Below are 27,650 nucleotides of genomic sequence, written 5' to 3' on the forward strand. Positions count from 1 at the left end.
TGTGGAGAGGTGCAATGGTACACTCCACACTGGAAAGCAGACACCCCCCTCTGAGTTGTCACCCAGTGTGGTCTACACACTTCGCACCCTCCTGATGATGCCCCTGACCTATACAGTCAGCCCTCCATATTCTAAATTCCAGAAAGCAAACCTTGACTTTACCATTTTATACCGAGAGCCAAGTGGCATTGTGGTTTGAGTGTTGGGCTACGACACCTGAGACCAGTTCCAAGCTCAGCAAAGAAACCCACTGAGTGACCTTAAACAAGTCACATGCTCTTAGCCTCACAGTAAGGCAATGCCAAACCTCCTCTGCCAAGAAAACCCCATGATAGAGTTGCCATAAGTCGGAAATGACTTGAAGGCACACAGTAGCAACAATAAGGGACACCGTTGTATTCAATGGGACTTGAGCATCCATGGATTTTGGTATCCGTGTGTGTGTGTGTGTGTGTGTGTGTGTGTGTGTGTGTGTCCTGGAACCAAACCCCAGGGGAACCAAGGACTTGCTGTATTCTAATACAGTACAAATGTTGTTGGACTGCAGTTCCCAACTTTTGTCACCATAGCGTATGTTGATGGGAGCTGCAGTCCAAGAACATCTGGAGTTGTCTGAGATGTGGTGCTCTTTACAAGGTAGACAACCTTCTTGACAGTAGGGTCACTGGTTATGGGAACCTCTTCTCCAAGAGTTTCAACATGGCTATCATTGGTGCCTGCAAGAAATCAGGGGCAAGACCCTGCATCATAGGCAAAGCTATGATATTCTAGCTGTTCTCCAGATACTAATCTGACCCCTGGAACCCACCTTGAAAGCTAGTGAACTGTCCCGAGTGACAGGGTTCGGTGGTGCTGGTGAGCAGAGTACTGAAGGATCACCAGCAGGAAAAGGCTGGATGCATCTCCATGCAGCACCCCATTTTCCATCATTGCAGAACTCTGTTGCTTGGAACAGCTGACTTGCTGTTAAGGTGGGGTTCAGGGACATGTATATTTGTGGCAACGGTATCAAAGCTGTACCATTGGCTCTCCGTATCCATAGATTCTTCATCCATGGATACAAGCATCCATGGCTTGAAAAAAGATGGATGGATGGATGGATAGATATTCCAAAAAGCAAACCTTGATTTTGCCATTTTCTAAAAGGGACACCACTTTACTGTGCCACTGTATTTAACTGGACTTGAGCCTCCATGGATTTTGGCATCCACAGGGGGTCCTGAAACCAAACCCCAGTAGATACGAAGGCCCCACTGTAAATGTGAATAAGAAAAAGTTACACCATCATAGTTTAACTTAAGAACACTGTAACTGACAAGATGCCAGCCCATTTTAACCCTCCCAAGCCACTTCAATGGAGTTTCACTGATCTAAATACCCTAATGGAACTGGGTCCTGTGTGATCTTGGATGCTAAGTAGGGCCAGCCCTGGTGAATACTTGGATGGGAGACCACAAAGGATACCAGGTGCTGTAGAATCAATTTCAGAGAGAGGAATTGGCAAAACCACCTTTTGCCTAGGAAAACCCTGGGGAATTCATGGGGTTGCCGTAAGTCAACAGACAACTTGAAGGCTGACGCACACACTGTGAACAAGCTTCAGTCTCTTTGGAGGCTTGATCTGCTGCTTTACAAAAATAATAGCTCTTGTTAAGTGCCTTTTACTGTGTTGATTCTACACTGCCTATTGCTTTGAAATCCAATATGGTGTGTGGAGTGTGTATATAAACATTCGAAGTAAATGAGTAATTATAATTATTTTGGTTCCACTAAAGAGGTCTGGCAAGTTTGTATAATGAGCCGGAATCCTGTGAGTGTTTTATGTGCATGCAAGCTCCCCGACAGAAGCAGTTGGATATTTTGTCTGATGTGGAATAGCTGCATTCGTTTGAGGGTATGGAAGCCCCTGGTGCATCACGGTGCACAGATGCCCATTTGGTTATGCATTTTTATTTCTGGAAATCTCTGAAGCCTCCTCCATGGCCATTCCCTTCCTTGTGGCAGAGGGAAGGCAGGATCTTAAAATGCATCTGGCTATGTCTCTATAACTTGCTGTGAAATAATAATAGCAGCATTGATACCTCTGCAGTGCTGACTCCATCACTTTGCATCTTGCTACAGGGACATAGCCAGACATGTCTTTGATTCGACTCATTCACCACAATTCATGGCATGGTTGTGCAGTAAATCCAAGGGGGAGGTTTGGTTCTTGGGGAGAGAGTAAGAGCATACTAAGCACTGCAGTACCCCCAAAAAATGTGGGGTGGGGTGGGGGGGACATGTACATGTACATTGAGCCAGTGTGGCATAGTGGTTTGAGCATTGGACTACAACTCTGGAGACTAGGATTCGAATCCCGGCTCAGCCATGGAAACCCACTGGGTGATGTTGGGCAAGTCACATTCACTCAGCCTCAGAGAGTGGCCATGGGAAAACTCTTTTGAAGAAACTTGCCAAGAAAATCTTCATGACCTGAAGGCAAACAACACACAATACACAACACACACATGTATATTAGTACCTCTGCAAATTGAGGTTTGGGATTCACAACCATGATGTAGGATGTCTGCTAGTGTTTCAGAAACCTTCAAATTCGATTTGAGCAGAGAGATGACCCAAATGAGACATGGGAGGTGAAGTTTGGCTTGAGCTATATTTACTAATTTATTAATATATTAATTCTCTTGCATTAAGATTTTCTTAAAATTAAAAAAAAATTGCATTGTCTGAGTTACGGGATATTTTCTAACCCCTGTGAAGATTCCAGTGTACTAAGGGGCATAAAAATGCCCCATGTCCATAGGAATGTGTATGTATTGGTTCACATACATTCCACCCAAATACCCAGAGACAGAAAACACAAACTTCTGGTGTCTTTGTTGCTGTTATTACTGTTGTATGCCTTCAAATTATTTCCAACTTATGGCGAACGTAAGTCTAACTTATCATGGCATTTTCTTGGCATGTTTTGTTCGGATGGGATGTATCACTGTCAGCCTCTGAGGCTGAGAGAGTGTGACTTGTCCAGCGTCACCCAGCAGGTTTACATGGCCGAGTTATGTGTAAATTCCCCTATGGAAGTGGCTGGACATTTTCACACTCAGTATTAGCCCATGTGGTGCATGTGGTGATGTTGTGCATTTGGATTGTACATTCCATTGCACATGCCATGAAACATTCAGGTGCACCTCTGGCTGTGCAACTAGCTATGCTTTCAATTCTCATTGTTGTCATTCAACACAAGTGTTGTGTAACATGAGAAGACAAACCTACATGGAAGTGCAGCTCCACAGGCACAGTTCTGCATCCTTTCTGGGAGAGGCCCCTTCTGCTTTTTTTAAATGGCACCCCATATTGTTTTCAATATGGCACCCCAAACCTGTGCCCCATCCAAAAAGGAGCTGCACTTATATGGAATCAGGGTGGTGTAGTGGTTTGAACATTGGACTATGACTTTGGAGACCAGGGTTCGAATCCGAGTTCAGCCATGGAAACTCACTGTGTGACCTTGAGCAAATCACACTCTCTCAACTTTAGAGGGAGGCAATGGCAAATCCCCTTTGAAGAAACTGGCCAAGGAATGGTTTGCTTTATGGTTGCCATAAATCGGAAACAACTTATGGTACCAACAACAACAACAAACTGCACTTACATGCATATAAGCCACAAACAGGATGCTGGCCTCAGTGTGTAACTCTGCATGGGATAATATATGCTCCACCATCCTGATTAAGAATCTCAGCCATGATCAGATGAAAGTGAAGTACAATATGATAAAACAAGTACTTCTTTTACTCTATGGTATTTCCTGATCCCCAAAGAATGCCAGTGTTCTCCCAGCAAAAGAAATGATTCTTTCCCTGAGAACCACCCCACGTCTCTCCTGTGCCATCACATTGTGGTTTACCAAAAGACAGCATGGCACATTTGCTTTCTCAGTGTGCCACAATTCCCACTGTGCTCCAAAAATAGTCTCCCTGAAACAAAAATGTATAGATTTATTGGGCCATTTTTTCACCCAGAGGTTTGTTGTTTGCAAGGGGACCAGCATGGTGTTGTGGCTTGAGTGTGGGACTACAACTCTGGAGGTCAGGGTTCGAGTCCCCGCTCTGCCATGGAAAACCCCTGGGTGATCTTGTGTGAGTCACACACTCTCAGCCCCAGAAAACCCTGTGACAGGTCATTTTAGGGTCAGCAATACCTGACGTGTATTGTTGTTGTCAGAAACCTCTTGAAGGCACACAACAACAATACATGTCAAATCGCTGGAATTTGGAGACCTTGCTTAACATCTTTGTCAGCAACGATGCTGTAGAATGCCATAGAGAGAGTGTAACCACTAGGCTCCATGCTGTCTCTACCCCGATGTTGCAGCTCTCAAAGTCTCCCAGCACTCCAATTTCTTAAAAAGAAAATTAATTCAACAAATATTTTGATGACCAAAATATGCCATGCAAACATCCAAACATGACAGTTTGGTTCTCTTTCTCCATGCAACCCTCCCAATTTAAGAAAAATTGTATGTTGTGTCACTTTATGTCACCACTACATATACTCCAAATGTTCTGATCTAGCAGAAGCATCCTGATTAATCTGCATTCATCCCTCCTTTTCAGATGCTTTTCAAATGTCCTAGTTTCTTTCTACTTCTCCTCTCCCTTTCCCCTTTTGTCCTCAGCTTACTTCAATTGCTGCAAAGCTAAACCAAAGTTCAAAAGTAACTCAGCAGTGAGGAGAGGAGATGAGAGGCAGAATCTTGCCCTTCCCAGTCAGCTCAGGGAAAAGCAAACTGCTGCAGCCACTCCTCACTTGTGAGTTCTTGCTCGCTCATATCTTTTGCTTCCTTGTCCACACTCTGATCTTGCTTGGCTACCTGTATTCTAGTTTTCATCTGTGAAACGTTGGAACGAATGCTGTTGCAAAAATTGTACATTTGTAGCCAATGGAGTATAGTGGTTTGAGCTTTGGATTACGACTCTAGAGACCAGGGTTCGATTCTCAGTTTGACCATGAAACCTACTGGGCGACCTCAGGCAAGTCACATGCTCTCAGCCTCAGGGAAGGCAATGGCAAACCTCCTATGAACAAATCTTGCCAAGAAAACTATTAGGGTTACCATAAGTCGGGAGTGACTTGAAGGCACACAACAACAACAACAACAACAACAACAACAACAACAACAACGGATACCTGACTGCTGCATCTTTTGTTATGGTTTGGAAATCTAAAATGGGGCACGGATGCTTTAATACCTTGACCACACTTTGATGTTGTGCTTGACCACACTCTGATGTTGCTTGGTGACACATCTCCTGGTTTTCACCTGTGAAACATTGGAGGATATGCTCTTGCACCAGAAGTGATACTGAAACCACAGGGAAGATGGTGCATCCTTTGCAGATGCCCACCTCTACTGTACATTGTTGGTCTAGGTTAGTTTTGGGAAGTCTCTTCAACAAAACCTGGGTCTTGGACACCAGAATATCTTTGTCCTGGTGCATAAGGGTTGAAGTCTGTTGCTAATGCCCTTCTTGTACTTCCCTGCCAGGCCTATCTATGTCTTTCTCCTCTTCGCACCACTTTTCTTCAACACTCCTCTCCTCCTTTTGAATCTTTTTCCTCCTTTCTTCAACTTCAGTTCTGCCATGTCCTCTGCTTGAGAAGGAAGCTCCCCCTCCCACCCTATGGCTCCCCATGTGCGTTCCAGTTTTCCTTGCGTGTGAGGCCTTGCAACGGCGCGGATTCGGCGGCTGGGGAGGGATGGCGCCTCTCCACATCTGGTTCAATGCGAGAGCCTGGCGCCGGCTCTAGCCACAGACTTGAGTCGAGAGAGACACACACAGACTTTAATAGACTCGTACAATTCTCTTCCTGAGCTATCGCTACGGCCGCAAAGCTGAAAAGCTGCTTTATTATATTTCAATTCCACCACCCTTCTTTAAAAAAAAAGAAAGAAAAAGAAAAAAAGGAGAAAGAAAAAAAGAATGAAGAGGGAAAGGAGGACGGGGAGGCATGCGATGGATTTTCTCCAGGATGTGCAGACAAGTCTCTGCTCTAAACGTGCCAACATGTATTCGCAGCTAGATTTCTTGGATGAAACCAAGAACTGTGGCATTGTCTGTGTGTGCATGTGTGTGTATGTGTGAGAAAGAGTGTGTGTGTATGGCAGTGGGAGGACAACAAAACATATCTCAGCTAAAGAAATGTGCTGTGTCCAAATTTCATCACCTCCCACCCAGAGCCTCTTGGGAATCAAAGGGCACTTTTATAATCCTAGCAAAAGGAAGTTTGCTTCAAGGATAAGCTGACATTCTGCTTGCGAGTTATATCTTCCAGAATCATAGAGTTGGAAGAGATCTCAAGGGCCTTCCAATCCAACCAACATCTCCCATGCATGAAGGCACAGTCAAAGCATTCCTGACAGATGGCCATCCAGACTCTGTTTAAAAACCTCCCACGGAGGCTTCACCAGCCTCCAAGGCAGCCTCTTCCACTGTTGAACAGCTCTTATCATCAGGAAGCTCTTCCTAATATTTAGGTGGAATCTAAATCTGCTGGAACCTGGAATCTACTCCAGGTCCTAGTCATTGGATCACCAGAAAACAAGGAGGCTCTATTCCCAATATGCATGCCTTCAAATATTTAAACATGGCTATCATGTCACCTCTTAATCTTCTCTTCTCCAGGCTAAACACACCCAGCTCCCTAGACTTTTCACTATTTTGGTCGCCCTCCTCTGGCCATGCACCAGCTTGTCAATCTCCGTCTTGAATTCTGGTGGCTTAAGACTGAATTTGGGAAGTTTTGCAATGTGCATATTCACCTATTTTCAACATCCACGCATCCATTGTGGAATGATACCCTGAGGACCGACTGTTTCACCATGGCCCTAAGGCACAATGGATAGTGATGCATGCTGGGGCACTCCCTGACGCACAGCTGGACACTGACTAGGAAGTGCCAGGGCACAGCAGGAGTGCCCGATGTGTATTAGAAGTACTTGGTGTATGTGAGAAGTGCCCAACATGGCTCTGAATTGCTTGGCATGAGTCAGAAATGCCCAACATGTATAAGAAGTGCCCAATTTGCATCAGAAGTACAGAATATGCATCAGAACTGCCCACCATGCTTCCAAAGTGCTTGATGTACATCAGAAGTATCCAATTTGAATCAGAAATACAGGATATGCATCATCAAACATGCCCAACTTGCTTCCAAAGTGTCCAATGCACATCAGAAGTGCCCAATTTGCAGCTGATATTAGGGGATGGGATACATATAGAATGAGAGTCTGGAAATCCTTTCAGAGAAATTCTTTGGAGCAGCAGTTCAGAAGTGGCCAAAGGCAAAATGAGTGGAGTCAAAAAAATACCAGCATATTTGAATTTACTGTCTTTGCTACAGTGGCCAGATTGGAAGTTGTGTGGAAGATAGGGAGCACAAGCTCCCAATCCAGTAGATTCAGATTACAAGAAAAGAGATTCCACCTAAACATCAGGAAGAACCTCTTGACTGTAAGAGTTGTTTAGCAATGGAACAGTTTGACTCAGAGGGTGCTGGACTCTCCTTCTTTAGAGGTCTTTTAACAGAGGTTGGATGGGGATCTTTCAGGAGTGCTTTGGCTGTGTATTCTTGCATAGCAGGGGACTGGATCAGATGTTCCTTGCAGTCCCTTCCAACTCTACAGTTCTATGAATCTAGGAGACTTAATTTAAGAAACAAAATAAGACAGCACTCCTTTATTCTGCCCAGTCAGCCTTGGAAGTGGGGATGGGCTCCACGGCTGAACATAAAAACTTAAGAAGCACCATGTTCTTCCGAACAAGAGTCTATCCAGTCTAGGGATGGGCAAAGTATGGCTCCCCTCCAAGGCTGTTAGTGTAGCTTTCAGACCCTCCAGACTACCGAGACTGATCTCTGTGAATTAATTCCTATGGATTTTTCCAGAAATATATGTATATGTGCTTTCACATCACCTGTTGACTTATGGGAACTTCATAGGGTTTTCTTAGGCCAAGAATACTCAGAAGTGATTTTGCCAGTTCCTTTCTCTGAAATATAGTCTACTACCACTGATATTCATTGGTGGTCTCTCATCCAAGTACTAACCAGAGCTGACCATGCTTAGCTTCCAACATGTAGGTCCAGCCTTCCTCACGCCTTATTTTTCCCATTCAACCATGGAAACCCACCTTGAGCAAGTTACACTTTCTCAGCCTTAGAGGAAGGCAAAGGCAACCCCACCTCTGAACAGATCTTGCCAAGAAAACCCTGTGATAGGTTCACCTTAGGGCTGCCATAAGTTCGAAATTACCTGAAAGCACACAACAACAAAGACAAGCAAGCATAAGGTTGATGCCGAAATCTGAGGCCAAACGTTTAGATACCTTGTAACTTCATCCTGGAACACCATGGGCAGGGATGTGCTATATGTCAACTTCAAGTAGCATCTCAGCCAATGGTGTGGGGTGTTGTATCCCAAACAAAACAATGGCAGTGATTCTATATTGCAGGCTATGTTACATAACTTTATGAAGACTTAGCCACACAGCCCAACAAAAACCTCCTACTGAATTGCAAAGATGCCTATCAGAGCTCCACCAAGTGTCCCAATGGAAACCAGGCTCTCCCAATGTGCCTGGCACTCCCTTGATAAGCAACAGTCACTTTGTTGGCTGTCCTCCTTAGTAACTTTGCAGCAGCCCCTTGCTGAATACAGATGTTGTGAAATGGTTCAGTTCTATTCCCTGCAGATGTAAATCCATTTATATAAGTCCTACACAGAATTCCAGCCAATATGTTTTCTGTGAACATCCAACCTCTCTCATGCCTCACTCTACCACATGGTAGGACTGGCCTGACATAGTCTCATCTGTCATTATAAGTTTCAGGCAAGGTGGAAGATGGCCCAAGAGCAGCATAAAAGAAGCTCTGATGAAGATATCATGGTACCTTTCCAGACTTCACAGCTGATGCTCCATCATAAAGTAACTCAACAAGTGCTAAACACCAAGGCCCAATATTTATGTCAGTTCCCATTTCATTTCTGAGCTTCTGATTCCCCCCCAAATCTATCAGCTCCAGATTTATGAGCAAACCTTCCCACCATAAAACTGATATCATAAAAGGTCTGTTAGGTGACATCCTTAAGAGGACATGGGGTCAATCTTTATGAAACAAATGTGTGTTTTCAGATTTGACAGGTAAAAAGCAGGATAATATCTAGGAAAAAGAGTCCAGAGAGAAGTCGGATATAAGTGTTTTATCCTAGTTGAGTGTCCCTTATCCAGAATTCCTAAACCCAAAATACTCCAAAAGCCAAAATTGTCCATATGGGTGGCTGACAGTGACACCTTTGCTTTCTGAAAGTTCAGTACACACAAACTTTGTTACATGCAGAAAATTATTTAAAACCTTGTGTATAGAATAACCTTCAGGCTATGTGTGCAGTTGGCCCTCCATATCAATGGATTTTTTTATCTACGAATTCAACCATCCATGACTTGAGAATATTCAAAACTAGATATAAATTCCAAAAAGCAAACCTTGCTTTTGCCATTTTATATAAGGGACACCATTTTTATTACACCACTGTATTTAATGGGACTTGAGCACCAAACAGATTTGGTATTCACGGGGGGTCCTGAACCAAACCCTAGAAGATAGCAAGTGTCCAATGCATAAGGTGCATATGAAACATAAATTAATGTCACGTTTAGGCTTGGATCCCAAGATATTTCTGTATATGCAAATATTCCAACATCTGAAAAACTCCATAATCCAAAACACTTTGGGTCCCAAGCATTTTTGATATGGGAGACTCAACCTATATGACATGTTATGTTATATAACTTTACATATAACAAGCTATGTAGAAAAGGTGCTAAGTTTACTGAATTGTGAAGATGCCTAATGGTAACCCAGCAAGGGCACCAAATGTGCATGGCACACCAATGTGTATCATGCACAGATGTGTTTTGGGGAATCTGCCAGCTCTTCTGTGTAATAACATAGCAACAGTCCCCACTGGATACAGATGTTACACAAATGAGCAATTCTAATTCCCATTGTTACCGCAAAATAACATGCAACCTCCCTCCAATTGAGATAGGAATACTATAAAAGGGGCTCATAGCCCTGAGGGCACCCCAGTGCAGAGAAAACCACTTTACCATATAAAGAAATCTGGGGCCATATAAGGAGAGTCTGTAGGCTCAGCAGAGGTATGTAGCCAAGGTGGATCTGTCAAATTTGCATAAGCCCCTCATTGATGGGAACAATTGTGTGTGTGTTTGCAAGTAAACACAAGTTCAAGAGTATCTCCCTCTGGGAATGATATGCCTTCATCCAGGAACATCTGCATGGATGGCAGAGCCATTCTCAGCTTCCTTGTTCATTCTTCCCTCTTGGAAAATCCACTCAGGGTCCCGAATCTTGCTCCTGGATAGGTTTTGCCCTATAAATATGCCAGCTTGAGCAGTATCAATCCAGTCCTGTTTGAGGTCAGACAGACACTCTGTCCATATCTCACCTGACTCCTCGGCAGCACTACATTCCCAAGAGGCAGTGTGCTGAACTATATCCACTTCAGTTTCCCCCAGTCAGAGGTCGGTGTCTGGAATTGGTACAGTGTAACCCTATCCCGGCCTTCTTCTGTCCCCGGCCTCCTTGCCTCCTTCCATCCTGACCTTCTCCATGTCCCTGGCCTCTCCTGGTGCAAATATAATAGGAACTACGCTCTACCACTCAACCGATTTGTCAATTTGGATCAGTTACCCAAATCGGTGCAAACCGAATCAAGTAGGAATGAGGGCTGTGTGTAAGTGGGGGTCCTTGCATGAATGGTGATTTCCTTTGATTTATAAATAACACTATTTTGGGACTTGCATTCTGGAGTTCTCAAAACTGGTAAACCTTCAGCCTGGGATCAGCGCTTGCCAGCCCAGCCTACTAACAAGCTTGCTGTGAGGCAATCTGTGTACGATAACGGCATCAAGTTTTCCAGAGGGATGAATAAGCATCAAGTTTTCCATGGGATGAATATGTAGAATCCTAGAATTGGAAGAGACCCCAAGAGCTATCCAGTCCAACCTCCTGCTGTGCAAGAAGACACAATCAAAGCACTTTTGATAGATGGCCCTCCAGTCTAAGTTTAAAGACCTCCAAAGAAGGAAACTCCATTCCTTTCTAGGGCAGCGTATTTCACTTTCAAATGGCTTTCACTATCAGGACGTTTTTCCTAAAGTTTAGTGGAATCTCTTTTCCTGGAGTTTGCATCCATTGCTTTGTGTCCTAGTGATAATGAATGCTGGATCTAAGTGGAGATTCCATGGATATTGGCAAAAATATGTCCATCTCATGAATTAAATGACGAATTCTAATGATGGATTTGGAAGGCAGCTTGTATAGGTCAGAGGAAACGTTTTCAACACTAGTTTAGACAATGTTGGTACCTCTTCTATTCCCACCCAGCCCCCCAAAATGAACCACTTTCAAGTCTTTTCAATAAACAGTCTGGAATCTTTGGATAATCTGCATTTTATGTTTTTTAACATAACCTCTTTTTTGGGGGCATTCTCCTGCCAATAATATCATTGCCATAACTTGTCCCACCCAAGCGAACAGATGTTTAAACAAAGGAGTTCCATAAAAGTTGTATCCCAACCTGTAAATTTTCTCCAGAAAAACACCCTGATTTCTTTTTGGCTGAAGTTAATTTTTTGGGGGGTGGGATAAATTGTTTGGGGGTGCTGTTTTGTTTTCGTTTTTAAAAAATTGGGTCCTTTTTTCCCCCGAGGCCAAGATTATTCATCTAATGATTAACAATTCCCTCTTGCTCCTTGGCTTCAACGGCGTCTGCAGTTTCTCATCATGCAAAATATGCCTTCCCTCTTGTTTCTTAGCCAGACAGCTTGAAGAAAAAAGATCTCTAAACAGAACGTTTGACCTATAAGAAGAGATGCAAAAAACCCTGAAACAAACAGGAGTGACAGCTAAACCAGAGATGCGGCTTTTATAGAACAAGACTCTGCGGTTTGGTGGATTGACTCCTCTTATTCGAAGACTCCACTGAGTCTGTCCCTGTTGTCCTTCAGGTCTCAGTTTTTGCTGATCTTGCACTGCAACCTAGTGAAAGACATTTAAACTAAAGCACCAGCAGGATAAAGTAACTTGAATGTTGGACTAGGACCTTGGGAGATTAGAATTCGAATTCCCACTTGGCCATGGCTCTTTTCCTGTAGTTTGAACCCATTGCTCTGTGTCTCAATCTCTGGAGCAGCAGAAAACAAGCTTGCTCTAGCCTCAATATGACATCCCTTCAAATATTTAAACAAGAGGGCATGGTTTCCAGTCATAGCACAGTCACAGCCATATGAGCCCTGGTGGTGCAACAGTTAAATGCCACAAGGTTGTGAGTTCAATCCTGCAGGGCTCCAGGGTTGACTCAGGCAGGCATCTTTCCGTAAGTCACTAAAATGAGTACCCAGCTTGTTGGGGGCAATTGGATTACACATTGTAAACCGCTTAAGGAGTGCTTAAATGCACTGATAAGCAGTATAGAGATGTACTTGCTATTACTATTGCAATGGTGATTTAAGAGATGCCACCATAAGGTGGGTCTTAGGAAGGATCACCTTCCCCCTGTTCATTTGTATTCTCCTTCTGAATATTGCATTTCACTATAATGGCAAAAATTACTGTGGGGAAGGGAATGCTTGTGGCTCGGAATGAAAAGAGAAGCCCACTCTGTTTGCACTTTGCAGAAGTATATGAATCAGTGTAAATTCAGAAACTCATTCTTGTTATGAGGCTTCAAGTTGACTCCACCTTACGGAGGTCCTATAATGGGATTCCTTTGGCAAGGCTTGCCATTGCCTTCCTCTATGGCTGAAAGTGGTGGAATTTTTATATTTATTTTGATTTTATTTTTATTTTGAGGGGCAATGTCTCCTTCCCACCCACCCCCTTGTGTCATTCACAAGCATCCCAAATGCACCCAATGAATTTTCGGGGAGAGGGGTTGCCAACCCCCCCCCCACTTAATCCTGGATAATTGATAACGGGTTTTTCCCTGAGTTTTCTAAAACCATTCACATTGTCAGTAGTGTGAATAACCAATGCAAGTAGGCCCAGGATAAAATGCTGCATGCCTTGAACATATTCCAAATGTATTCACATCGTTCCCTCCATCTTTACTCGAATGCTTGCACATGTGAGCAACTAAATTTGCAGAGATGTGCATCGACATGGTTCCATAGTGTGAATAAGAAACCCAGAATGCATGAGTGAGATTATTTGAATCGTCGCACTAAAAAAAGCCGACAAGATAGCACTGCAGCAGAAACGTCACCATGGAATACGAGGAGTACATACCACATTGGGTGACACCTCAGAGAGGGGTGAACACCCAGTTGGATAGTCGTACCCATTCATACCAAGACCCCCCTCTGTAGCTAGGGCAACTCTGCCACCCCATTGCCTGCAGCCGCTGGGGCATGTGGGGATATTTCTACCACCTTTTGCGTGTGGCATGGCTGCTGATTGAGAAAGGGTGCCACCTCCCTTTCTTGCTCACTCAGTAGCTATGCCAGAGCCAGAATAGACTGCCGAGAGACAGCATCACTGTTCCGCAGCTATGGCAAAAGAGGATGATTTAGGGCAGAGTTTCCCTAACTTTGGTCCTCCAGATGTTTTGGACTTTAGCTCCCAGAAACCTTAGCCAGTTTGGCCAGCCATCAGGAATTCTGGGAGCTGAAGTCCAAAACATCTGGAGGACCAAAGTTTGGGAAACATTGGCTTAGGGTGTGGTGTGCCAGACAGGTGGGTGGCAGCATGAGTTACCACATTGGGATGACACCAACCTAGTGATACCACTGCATTGCAGACATTATTTCCCATTGTGCTGTTCTCCAGCATCCTGGAAATGCTTTGGTCAGGGCACTGCCAGGTTGCAAAGGTAGGTTTGTTTATACATACGTGTGTGTGTGTGTGTGTGTGTGTGTGTGTGTGTATGAGAGAGAGACTTGAGCATCCATGGATTTTGGTATCCATGGGAGGTCCTGGAGCCAAATCCAAGTGGATACCAAGGGCCTACTGTATACTGTTGTTGTTATGTGCCTTCAAGTCATTTTTGACTTATGGTGACCCTGAGGCGAACCGATCACATGGTTTTCTTGGCAAGTTTTTTTTCAGAGGGGGTTTGCCATTGCCATTCCCTGAGGCTGAGAGAGTGTGACTTGCCCAAGATCAACCAGTGGGTTTTTATGCTTGAGCAGGGAAATAAACCCTGGTCTCCAGAGTAATAGTCCAATGCTTAAACCACTACATCACAGTGGCACCTGAATTATCATTGTGTTTGCAATATTCAACAGAACCCAGAAAGTGGAATACATCCTCTAGATGGACCCAGCTGGGGAAGTGTGGCCTTTCACTTCTCACCCATCCACAAGACATGCAATGGCACAGGAATACTCTTCTGTTCTCGCACACACACCCTAACTTTACGAGAAAACACATTCATTTGGTCGGGTTTCTGTTCTCCTTTGAACACTCCAGGATTGCTTTTCGCCTCCTTTGCTAACCACCGCCTGCCCGCGTGCCTCCTTTTCCTTGTGCGATTAACTAGATCCATCTGTGGGACTGAAGGAGCCCAGGAGTTTGTGCTGCGGGGCTGTTAAAAATTCCACCGTAGAGATCGGAGAGGTGGGGAGGAAATAGGGCTGGCGAGGCGTGTTGGCAAGGGGAGAGATCTGCAGGCCCTTGCAAATCCAAAGGCTGTTTGTGTAACCCAGCCTGGGGGCTTCGCCACAGGAAGCCGACTGAGCCAGGTTCGACATCAAACCCCAACTCAAGTGGCTTCCATCTCTTATTCCAGACCTGTGAATTGGCTACTGCTGAACATGGAAACCAGGTGCCCATTCACACTCCGTGAGGACAGCATTCTGATTCCATGCCCTGGCCACATCCTATGAAATAGGACCATGGCGCTTCATATACAAAACGCAACTGATGTGCTGCCGACACAAACAAATAGTCCCCCAATCCAACCACCACCACCCCAAATCTGCAAAAAGTCTTGCAACCGCAATAATTGAAGCAGGGACCTGAAACCATGGATTTTTTTCATTCTGATTTGCAAGAATGAATTAAAGGAAGGTTTGAATCTCTGGCTAGGGATGCAGTGGTTAAGACGCCAATTCTGATGTTTGGAAAATCAGAAGGTTGGTAGTTCAAAGCCCAAGTGCTGCATGATGAGGTGAGCTCCTATCACTAGTCTAAGCTTCTGCCAACCTAGCAGTTCAAAAGCATTCAAATACAAGTAGATAGATAGGTACCACTTCTCAGTGGGAAGGTAACAATGTTCGGTGCAGTCATGCTGGCCACATGACCACCAGAGTAATCCTCAGACAACGCTGGTTCTTTGGCTTAGAAACGGAGATGAGCCTGCCCTATACAGTCAGTTATGACTAGATAGTCATGCCAAGGGACTACCCTTTACCTTTACCTTTGCATCTCTGGCTGCATCTGCACTGCAGAAGTAATGCAGTTTAACCCTGCTTTAACTGCCATGGCTCAATGCTGTAGCTCCCTCCTATGGAATCCGGGGATTTGTAGTTTTACAAGATCATTAGTCATCTCTGGTGCCCCAACAACCAACAAATCCCAGGATTCCATAGGGCTGAGCCATGAAAGTTAAAATAGTGTCCAACTGCATTATAACCCCCCCCCCCCCAGTGTGGCAGCAGCCTGAAACCCTCCAATGTTTCATCCTGATTAGTAAGAATTAACTAAATGAAGGTTTACATCTCTGATTTGCGCAAAGCTTCCAATTGTGGCACTGGTCCATTGATTTGGTCAATGTTCTCTTCTGCTTTTAAATGTGATCTTTGTTACTTCTGCATTTTTGATTTGCCTATTTCTTTATTTTCCCCCGTTCCTATATCTCCACCTCCATTATACTCTAAATCAGAATTCCTTCCTGAACATCTTATATCCTGAAACCAACCATCTACAGGCCTTAAAACAAATAATTACCATTAATGCTTACAACAGCTCCATTGCACCAAGCAATATATGACTCTGTGTACATGAAATATGCATCTGCAAATTACTGGGAAGAGGAATATACAGGCCGCCAGGTATTTCTGGGCTGGAGCATCCATCTTCACCATTATAATGTTGCACTGGAAAAGAACTAGTGGAATGTGGGCTACAAAACATCTGGAAGGCTACATTCTGCTCTCTGAACTACTGATGGAAACGTTCCATGAGCATGCAAATCCTTTCTTGTTAAATTCTCATGGTATAATTGTCTTGATTGCCCATGAGATCTTTCCTTCTCTTTTCAGAGATAGTTTTTGCTGTTGCAACACCAATATTTGCATAACTTGTGTTTCAGTGAAATGAGAATAGCTGCTGCACAGATTTAGGATTGCTGGCCTCGTTCTTGCCATTTCCATGCGCATTTGAGCTCTGCTTCCCAAAGGGAAAAGCCAGCAATTCTGCACAAAGATGTTAATCTGCAAATTACAGAAACATCCTCCCAGGAAAGGTGCTCCTCCTGTGCGTGCAATAGAGGCAAAAGCTTGTGTGTTGGCTTGCAATTTCTCTGGAGGCTATCTTGACATATTGCCATAGCCTCTATCCTGAAGGAAGGAGAAATTTTGTAAATATTCTTTGCATTCCTAGCCCCAGATCTCGACATCAGCTATGATTTCCTCTTATGCATTCCAGCCAGGAAAGGGGCGGTGGGAGAATTTGGTTTGATTCGTCTGTGGGTTTCAGCAAACAAAGCTAATTTATACTTCGTGGAACACTATGTGGATCAGAGCATAGTTATTCTGTGTATTGTATGCTATTCTGAATTGTGAAATTCTGTTCCTGGATCAAAATTCATATACTAAAATATGAATGTCAGTTGCATACAAAGTCTGAGAGTCTATATCTAGGTTCCTTCATGTAAATCTCCACATGAGCCAGTGCAGTGTACTCGTTTGAGCATTGGACTCCTATTGGGACCAGGATTCGAATCCCAACTCAGCCATGAAAACCCACTAGGTGACCCTGAGCATATCACTCTTTCTCAACCCTGGAGGTAGGCAATGGCAAACCCGCTCTGGGCAAATTTTGCCATGAAAACCCAGCCATAAGTCAGAAATCACTTGAAGGCATATAATAACAAAGAGAGAGATCAATGACTTGGGTGTTGTGCTAGATGTCCAAGAGGCCAAGGCTTAAATCCCCATTCAGTCATGGAAACTCATTGGAACCTTGATAAGTCAATCTCTCTCAGCCTCAGAGGAAAGCAAAGGCAAAAACCCCTTTAAATAAATCATGCCAAGAAACCCCTGTGACAGGTTTACCTTAGGTCGCCATAAGTCAGAAATGACTTGAGGTATGCAACAACCACAACCACTTGAAGAGTTATGGATTGATTTTGCTATGCATCATGTGGAATTACAATGTTGTGCAACTGAGTGTGTAACTGAATGCAGGCCAGTGCCCCTTTCAGCAGAGGTAGAGAGATGCCTATGAAAGCCAGCGTGGCATAGTGGTTTGAGTGTTGCAACTCTGATGACCAGGGTTTAGTTCCCCGCTTGGCCATGAAATCCACTTGGTGACACTAGGCAAGTCACATGCTCTCAGCCTCAAGGGAAGGCAATGGCAACCACACTCTGAAGAAATCATGTCAGGAAAACCTCATGATAAGCTTGTCATAAGTTGGAAATGATCTGGAGGCACACAACAATTCATTGGTCAAGAATGCAACTCTGCATGCCCAATGGCACACCATGCGCAGCTCCACTTCTGCAAGCTTGAAATGAATGCAGATATTGTGGATACGCATAAGGTATCAACAGGATTGTAAGAAAAGAGACTCAGCCTAAACATCAGGAAGAACTTCATAACTATTAGAGCTATTTTAGTGAGATAAACTGCCTTGGAGGGTGGCAGAGCCTCATCTTTGGAGATCTTTAAATAGCAGTTGGATGTGCATCTTTCAGGAGTGCTTTAGTTGTGCATTCTTGCATGGTGGCCCTTGCGGTCCCTTCCAACTCTAAGATTCTAGGATTCTAAGATTCTTGCTTCACTGTGGAAGCAATGCATGGTATACTCCAAAAATGGTGAATGTTCATTTTAAAAAAACAATTGCAAACTGATGCCGAAATTAGACAGAACAGGCTTATGACTGAATACATGTTAAACAGACAGGGACCGGATACAGCCTGACGTGTCTGTTCCCAGCGTCGGTGTTTCCTTGCTAACATCTTTGGCCAAAAAGCTTAGGCATAAAGTTTCCAGACCATCGGCAATAGTATCAACTGCTCCCTATTTCTCCTGCGATAAAACTGATTAAATCCATAAAGCTGTTCTAGGATTTTATTTGCCAGATGCTAACTTTCATAAGAGAAGCCCAGTACAAGCATACCATACTCAAGGTTCAAGAGGGTTGTAGGTGAGCAACGGACTGTAATACTGAATTCATGTTTACAGTGACACTTACTACCCAAATCTTTCTCATTCCTGAAGAATAAAAATCAGATTTGAGAGTCAAACTAAATATTACGGGAAATGCAAAGCTGTTAAACATACAGGAGAATATATATATATATATATATATATATATATATATATATACACACACACACACACACACACATATAAAATGTTAGTCATAAGTCTGCATTCAGGTGATGTGGAGGAGCATTCATGCAGGACATTCATGCATGCAGGCAGTGGAGCTTTGAAAGCTTGCAACATGTTTTTTGTAGGTTTTTCAGGCTATGTGGCCATGTTCTAGAAGACTTCATTCCTGACATTTCTAGAACACGGCCACAGAGCCCGAAAAACCCACAAAAATCTATAGATGCCGGCTGTGAAAGCCTTCGACTTCATCTTGCAACATGTATTTTGTGCATTTTGGTTGTCCCCATAAAGGCATCGCTGTTTTTTGGATTTTGGATGTTATTGTACTTTACTACATGGCCAACAAGAAATACCCCTGGAGAGAAATGCTCATTCTATACCAGTGTTTTCCAAACTTTGGTCCTCCAGATGTTTTGGACTACAACTCCCAAAAGCTCTAGTCAGTTTGGCCAACAGTCATGAATTCTGGGAGCTGAAGTCCAAAGCATCTGGAGGACCACTGTTTGGGAAGCACTCTTCTACACAATTAGCCCACTTTCACTCCAACAACTGACTTCTTCAGAGATCTAAGCCTCAGCAATTAGATTTGCAAATCAATCTTCTATTTAACATGGGCAGTCACAAAACAAAGCATGCCAAATGCAAGATGCATAGGTGAGGAAAATGATGTACTATGGCTAGCAGAGATTTTTCACTGGTTGAGGATCACCTCTGAAAAATACATACTAAATCTATAATCTCATTGGACTTTTCCTATGCCATCAGGGGGACTGTTCCTTATCTCTCCCACCCTCCACTCCAATGTGGTGTTGTGGTTTTATCATGCTCATTATCCTCCACTGGTGCTTGTGGATTTATGAGTTTAACTTCAGAGGGATGCTTGAGGAAATGGATTTTGTATGACACTGTGATCCAATTCTCAGCCCAGGTGCATCTCACACTTCACTTTGAAAACATGTTCAAGATTCTGCATCAGAAACTACAATGCTCAGCTTTACGAAGACAGACTGACACAATAATGCAACCATCCTAGTGACCTGTGACAATTCACAATGGGGAACCACACAAGAGGTCCCATTATACAACAGCAACTCTTGTTGCAGAATGGTACACGTTGTGCACTCAGATACATCGTACTGGGACATGTTTCACATCCGGACCATTGCACAACAGCCATGCTCCTGGCCTTAATGGCATGTGCAATGTTTATATGATGGTTAGCCAGGTTACGATGACCTAACTTTCCAACAGGATGTCAGCCCATATTTTGAGACTGAAATAGAAAATTGTACTTTGAGGGGAATACATTAAATATTATGTAGATTTTTTTTTTAAATCACAAGTTAATGGAGAAACCAGGTATCGCAGAGACATGAGTGAATGTGAAGAAAGTAACATGGAAATAGAATCATCCATCTACCTTGATCAAATCCCACCCTTATTCTGTACCTTTCTTTGAAATGCTGGTATCTTCAGTTTTTCAAACTGACATAACTGACTAAGGATCTTGGAAGCTAAGTAGGGTCAGACCTGATTAGTCCTTGGATGGGAGACCACCAGGGAATCCCAGGTGCTATAGGCTCTATTTCAGAGGAAGGAACTGGCCAAACCATCTCTGAACATTCCTTCCCTAAGAAAACCCTATGAAATTCATGAGATCACCATAAATTGACAGGTGACTTGAAGGTACATACATATACACATTCCTAAACATACAGCAACAAGGTTAGAATCTGTCAATGTGTTGTTGTTGTTGTTGTTGTTGTTGTTGTTGTGTATCTTCAACTCAATTGCAACTTATGGAGATGCTAAGGCGAACATGTCACAAGATTTTCTGGGGCTGAGAGTGTGTAACTCGCCTAAGGTCACCCAGTGAATTTACATGGCTGAGCAAGGAATTGAATCCGGATCTCTAGCATCATAGTTCAACATTCAAGCCACTACATCAAACAGGATCTCAATATCTTGAGCATTCATAAATTCCCCTACAGAAACAGTAAGACGTTTTAATCCAAGGCAAAACAGCTGCATTATGTGCAGCTGTGCAATGAGTAAGGATGTGCATTTCGCATCTTGTTGTGAATTCAGTTTTACATGTGGTGTCTTGGCTTTGTTGCACCATGCTGCCATGGAAAACAAGAATTGCACAGCACAATGAATATCTCATGGAGAGATTTACACTATTCAGCTGTGACGTAGGATGAAAAATCCTACATACAGAAAGCATCGTGTAACTCTCCTTGTGAGTAGTTACACCATGACTATGCTATAGCATTTAGCAGTTACATTTCTATACCACTTCATAGTGAACTCAGCACTCTCTAAGTGGTTCACAATCTGTAAACCAATTCCCCCAACAAGCTGGGTACTCATTTTCCTGACCTACTAAAGGATGGAAGGTTGAGTCAAGCTTGGAGCCCGCCCTACCATCGTACTGACAATGTTGTGGCTGTAGTACCAGCATTTAACCACTGCGCCACCAGGGCTCGCTCCTGCAAACCTTTTCACAAATGAAAACACTATGCAACTGGATCCACAACCAATCACTCATCTTCACACACAATGATGTCGCGTGCGTAAGTCCTCTTCTGCAACCTTGAACCCTTTCTGTAAATGCACTTCTACCTGTGTAAGATATGAACATATTTTGGGCTTTGCTTTTGCCTTATGATCTTAACCATGGTCTCATTGTCATTGTCATACTCTCCAAATGGCAGGGACAATGCCTTCTCTACTTTTTGCAGCTGCTTTTGATATGTCCCAGTTTGTCCTCCTCCAACTTTCCCCCTTTGTCCTCAGCTTATTTCAATTTCTGCAAAGAGCTTAAAGTACCAAAGTAGTTTGCACTCAGTTAACTCAGCAGAGGAAGAAGAGGAGAGGAAGGAGGGAATCGTATTCTTCCCAGGAGGCTCAGGCAAAAGCAAACTGTTTCGGCTTCTTCTACTTTGTGTATTCTTCCTTCTTAATATCTTTTGCCATCTTCCCCACATTCGAACGTTGCTTGGCCACAGGTGTCTCAATGTCCATATGGAAGGGCATGCATTCTTTGGGAAGCCTAGCAGATCCGTCACCCTGCCTTACATTTAGGGGGGAGGTAGGCCAACCAGATGGCTTTACAGTCACCATATAACAGGAGCTGTTAAAGAATCTAATAAAGAATTTGTGGCAGGGGGTGTTAAGAGGAAGGGTGATGAATAACGACATGAATTTTTGTTTTTTAACAAGCTCCAGATTTTCCTTCTGGATTTTTTTTTTAAAAAACGTGCAATCTGGCAATAAAACAAACCCACAGCTAGCTATATTTTTAGCTGTTGTTGTTTCCACCATTATTTTTTAACATTTGGGGGTTAAACCAACAAGGGTCTGCATCGCAGTGTACATTTCATAACTTTATGAATCTGCAGCAACGCTGCAGAAACTCAACCCTGTTAGTGAATTGTGAAGGTGTTCGCATCTGGGCACCAGCAAGCGTGCTCTTATGTGCACCAGGCATTTCTGATGTGCATCAGGCACTTCTGGTGGGCATTGGGCATTTCAGAAGTACATCACGTACTTCTGATGCACATTGGGCATTTCAGATGCGCATCAGGCACATCTGGTGTGCATTCGGCACTTCTGGTGCACATTGGGCATTTCTCATACACACTGAGCACTTCCAATGGGCATTGGGTGTTTCAGATGTGTATCAGGCAGTTCTGGTCTGTATTTGGTACTTCTGATGCATTGGGCATTTCCGATGTACATCAGGTATGTTTGGAGTGCAACTCAGCACTTCTGATGAGCACTAGGCATTTCAGATGTGCATCAGACACTTCTGGTGTGCATTTGGCACTTCTCATGCCCACTGGGCACTTTTGATGTCCAATGGGCACTCCCATTGTGCTCCAGCACTTCCTAGTCAGTGTCCAGATGGATGTGCATTGCTGCTCGTTGTGCATCAGGCCATGGCACACCATTCACTTCATTGGCTACCATTGCATAATAGATGCTTGTACATTGTAACATCACTGTAGCGTCTGGGACAACATGGACACTGAATATGGATGTTGCAAAACTCCTCAGTTCATTTCTCTGAAGATGTCAGCCACGGATGCTGGCGAAACGTCAGGAATAAACTCTTCTACAACATGGCCACATAGTCTGAGAAACCCACAAAAATCTATGGATGCCAGCCATGGAAGCCTTGGACTTCACTCCTCAATTCAATTTTTCACAGACCGAAGACCATTTCCAAAGACACAAGTCCCAAGCAGAATGCATAAGATGGCCATTGGATTCCTGCTAAGAACCTATATTTGCAACCTTTTAGCTTTTAGCTAATCCGCCTTTGGAAAAAAAATGCATTTAAAATGCTAGCAGTATTTTGGTGCCTTTCTAAACTCTCCCATGAAGTTAAAGCAAGGGATCCTTGTTTACCAGCAACGGGGACAAGAAAATCAAGACCATGCCTTGGCAAATTAGGGACGTCTGGAGCATAATGTAACGGTGTGGTTTTCAAGGTACCACATGGTAGTCATTGAATCGGTTGTCGGGAGGCGCAGCATAAGGAATTTAAGTCCCTGATTATGTTTAATGAGCAAGAAAGACTTTTTTCCCCCTGCAGAGGCAAACACCAGTGAAATTTGACCAGCAAATGCAGGAGGCAAAATTTACCTGACTCGTTAGGGGAATGATTGATTTAATATCTCTTCCAACTATTTCTGTGCAACAAATTAGCTTTGGCATGCGAAGAAGGTGGATAAAGGGGTCTTTGGGAGGGGGCAAATAGGCATCCATTTGTGAAGGACAGCCTTTCTGGTCCCTCAGTTAAGTTCCAAGGAGGTTACTTTGGAGTAAGGGTTCTTAGGTTTCCTTCTGCTGGGGTGCTATTCTGTTGCACAAAGACGGCCGTCTTCGAGGGGGTTTGACGCAGTTTGATAACTCAAAGTGGCTGCAGAATGACAGCCGTCAATCACTGCTAGTTGATGTTCCTTGAATCTCGTTATTGCTGTCATTGTGTGCTTTTAAGTCGTTTCTTTGGAGGTTTTTAAACAGAGGCTGGATGGCAAACTGTCAGGAGTGCTTTGACTGGGTCTTTCTGCATTGCAGAATGGGGTTGGATTGGATTACCTTTGGGGTGCCTTCCAACTCTATGATTCCATAAGCCGTAACTTAGGTAACTAGTAATTAACTAGTAACCTGGTGGCGCAGTGGTTAAATGCCAGTTAAATGCAGCCACAAAGTTGTGAGTTCGATCCCAGGGCTCCAAGGTAGACTCAACCTTCTATCTTTTCATAGATTGGTAAAATGAGCACCCGGCTTATTGGGAGCAATTGACTTACAGACTGCAAACCACACAGAGAGTGCTGGGCTTACTGATATGTGGTATAGAAATGTAAGTGCTATTGCTATTGCTAACCTGGTTGCTATTTAAAAGTAATTTTTAAAAAGCAATTTTAAGGCCTTTTTGGAGGCCTTTCCCAAGATGGATACCTTTGCTGATGAATCCAAGTGTTTGTGTGGTTTCTTTTTAAATAACATTATAAGAGATGGAACAAGACCATCTGTTATCTTTTGCAATGAGGAACAGCAACAAATTACTTCATGAACATTGCATAGTGATGCCTATGATGCCTCCTTATCAATGTGTAGGGAGCAAACCACATTCGTTCTGGGGGTTCAACCCAAGTTTTCAAGGCACTATCCCAGGTACTGAACACTATCTTCCAAATAGGTTCAGCACTGAGGAAAGCTCCTTTAAAATTCTCCAACAATGTAGCTATGGAAAGGCGCAAAATGTAGACACTGTCCTCCTGGAATAAGACATAAAGTTTTCCTACAGTTTTCAAATTTCTAGCATTGCAGAGAGTGAAACACTGACTATGAGCCAACAGTGTGATGCTGCAGCGTAGGTGGCAAAGGCTATTTTAACCCGCATTAATAGAAGCATCATTTCCAAGTTGAGGGAAGTAACAATCTCACTATATTCTGTGCTGGTCAGGCCTCATCTGGAGTACTGTGTTCAATTCTGGGTTCCTTATTTTAAGAAGGATATAGCAGGTTATCTGAGCAGGTTCAAAAATGGGCAACAAAGCTGATAAGAAAGATAGAGAACAAAACATAGGAGGAAAACTTGAGGGAGCTGGACATGTTCAGCCTGGTAAAGAGAGAAGATTGAGGGGTGATGTGACCATACTCTAAATACCTCAAGGGCTGACATAGAGGGCAGGTTTGTTCTCTGCTGCCCCAGAAGGTAGGACCAGATCTAATGTTTTTAAACTACAGGAAGGTTAGATTTCGACTGACCATTAGAAGGAACTTCTAATGGAACCACTTGCCTAGAGAAATAGTGCGGTCTTCTTTTCTGGGCATTGTCAAAAAGAAGCTGGACAGCAGAGGGTTAGATTTGATGACCTCTGGGACCCTTCCAAGTCTAGGATACTACGACAATCACTCGCACCGAGAACTCTTCTATTTGCTGTGTTTCTGTTTCCTGGGTCCCTTTGCCTGCCGCTTTTTTAATACGCCTACATTGTTTTTCTAAATGCTCATTTGAGGTTTTAAGTTACGGCAATGCTAGAAATTTGGAGACTGGAGGGGAAAAAATAATTGGGGGGCAGAATACGTGCTTTTTGGAACCTTCTTTTCCCTCCCACCCCTATAGCTCAGACTCTAAATTCCCCTCTTGTTTCTGGATAGTGTCACTTGGGTGACTGTAAAAATGAGAGTTTGGGAATGTGTGCCAAGGGAAGTACAGCACTCAGCAGCCTCAACCATGGAGATTGGCTGGGGATTCTGGGCATTACAGTCCCATCAAGCCACTTTCCCAAGCTCTTGATTATGATGGACAAGTGGAGTTTAAGGCAGGTCTGGGAAAGACAGATCCATCCCTGATTTGGTTTATTTTGCTTGTTTGAAATGAAAATGTCAAAGGTTCACATTTGTCCTACTGATTTTATTTAAATTTAATCAAGTTGGTGTATTTGTATAAAACACTATATATAGCCTTAAAATTCTTTCTCTTTCCTCTATATCTTTCAAAGTATACATTCTATATTTATCTGAAAAGCCCATGTTCACTGTCCTTTGCAAAGACCTGCAAACTGAGTTCATGGTGCAAAAGTAGTTTAAACCTCAATGAACTCAATGCAGGAGGAGGACAGAAGAGGAGAAGTCAGACCTGTCCTTTACAGTAGGCTTGATCAAAAGTAAACTTCTGCAGCTTCTTCTTCCCTATCTGTTGTTCACCATTAACATGTTCTGCCCTATCTGGATCACAAGGTTGGGACAAGGTTACTTTAAAATGCAAACTAAATGAATTTCTCCCATCTGTACTGTAAGATTCTCATGGAACTGATTTGCCACTGACCTCACCACCTTTCTTCTCGTCCTGACAACATCTTCTGCTCCCACTCATGGGTCCTGTTGGGATTGTGTAGTGTAAATCTGCACAGTTACACACTAGTTCTGCTATGCAACCCTCTGCTGCTGGATGGCAATGCTGCACAACCAAACCAAGCCAACAAATATGCAATCGAATGCGCCCCTGAAAATGCCTCCTTGTACATCGCACAAGGCACATTCCTAGGTAATCCTCAGCACCATTCGTGTGCATCAATGCAAAATGCCCATCTCCATGTGCACCAGCAATGGATGCATAACTGTACTTCCACAACCTTAAACAAAATACAGATTTTCTGCATCAGACGAAAATGTCCAACTTTGTCATTTGTCCATCAGAACCATCATAGAAGGGTGTAACACATTTAGAGTTACAATTTGAGAAGTAAATTGAGATAATTTTGCTATATATGATATCAGCAGCCAGGATAGTATATGCAAAAAAATAAATAAGTGGAAAAACACAGGGATCCCTTTGGAAGATGATTGGTTACTGAAATTATAGAAATGGCCAAGATGGATAAATTAACACTTTCACTCGACAACAAAGCAACAAAAGAATGGACATATGCAACTGCGTTGTGGGAAAACAAATGGGAGGATACAGCAGTCATAGCTTTCCAATAGTAGAGCAATTTATGAAATTAATTTTAAAATGATGATAAATTGTAATATAATAGAGAATAAAGAATCTTGATAGAAAAGAGGCAGGTTAATATTATTAGGCATTAGAAAAGGGAGGATTAAATATATGAAACATGCCATGAACTGGGAAGATCAGGAACTTGGGATGAAGGTGGAGGGATGTGCAAGAAAGTTTGGATTAAGTGAGAAAGTGAGATGAAGAGGTGGAAGGAAGAGAAGAAGAGAAAAGAAAAGATGAAAATTGAAGGATTAAGAGAGGAGAAATGCAGGAGAGTGAAGAAGATTATGGAAAGAACAGAATAGAATAGAAAGGAAGGAACAGAGAAGTAAGAAATCTAAAAGAGAGAGGACAAGGTGCATTGGGGAAGATATGCTGAATGAGTAAAAAATGGAATAAAGGAATATAGTAGGTAAGATACAGCAAGATTTATGATATTCAGATGCTTATGTGGATGGCTGCATTGATGTAGTAATGTTTTCTTTTAATTAATACGTATGGAATAAAGATATTTCTGCAAAGGAACAACCATAGAAGGATCGGAAGAAACCCAACCGGCGCAACAACAGGGTTGTGTTTTTCTCTAGGGGAATCTAAGAGAAAGGTTTCCTCCTAACACACCATGTCAACTGCTGGCTCTTGACCGGTTGTTTTATCTTTCCTCCATCCAGAAGGCTATAAAGAGTAATCCTTATGAAAACCGGTGCAGAGGGTCTGGGAAAGATTTCTCCAGACATCTGAAGCTGATTGAAACGTCCCTCGAAGAAGAATACGTTGAGGCAGACGTCCAAGTCCAGAGAATGCAAAAGATGTTCTCCCTTTGAGGTGCTTGGGGCTTTGAGCCAAAGATCTCGGATCTAACCTGCACAGCCACCTGGAAGTGGAATCCTAAGCAGATGAAAAGCTCAGAAACATTGGCCAGAGTCACGGTGTATGTTAAGTAGATTTACATATACATAGCAGAGGCGCTAAGAAACCC

General features: G+C 43.3%; 1 protein-coding gene across 1 annotated transcript in view; it reads right to left on the bottom strand.

Annotated features, from left to right (window-relative positions):
• PRRX2 (paired related homeobox 2) overlaps positions 1-27,650 on the bottom strand; it is a 96,811-nt gene that overhangs the window by 30,172 nt on the left and 38,989 nt on the right. The window lies entirely within an intron of this gene.

The sequence above is a fragment of the Sceloporus occidentalis genome, unplaced genomic scaffold (assembly GCF_023333645.1).
Source record: "Sceloporus occidentalis isolate IW3139 unplaced genomic scaffold, rSceOcc1.0.p SCAF_8, whole genome shotgun sequence".
Lineage (NCBI taxonomy): Eukaryota > Metazoa > Chordata > Lepidosauria > Squamata > Phrynosomatidae > Sceloporus > Sceloporus occidentalis.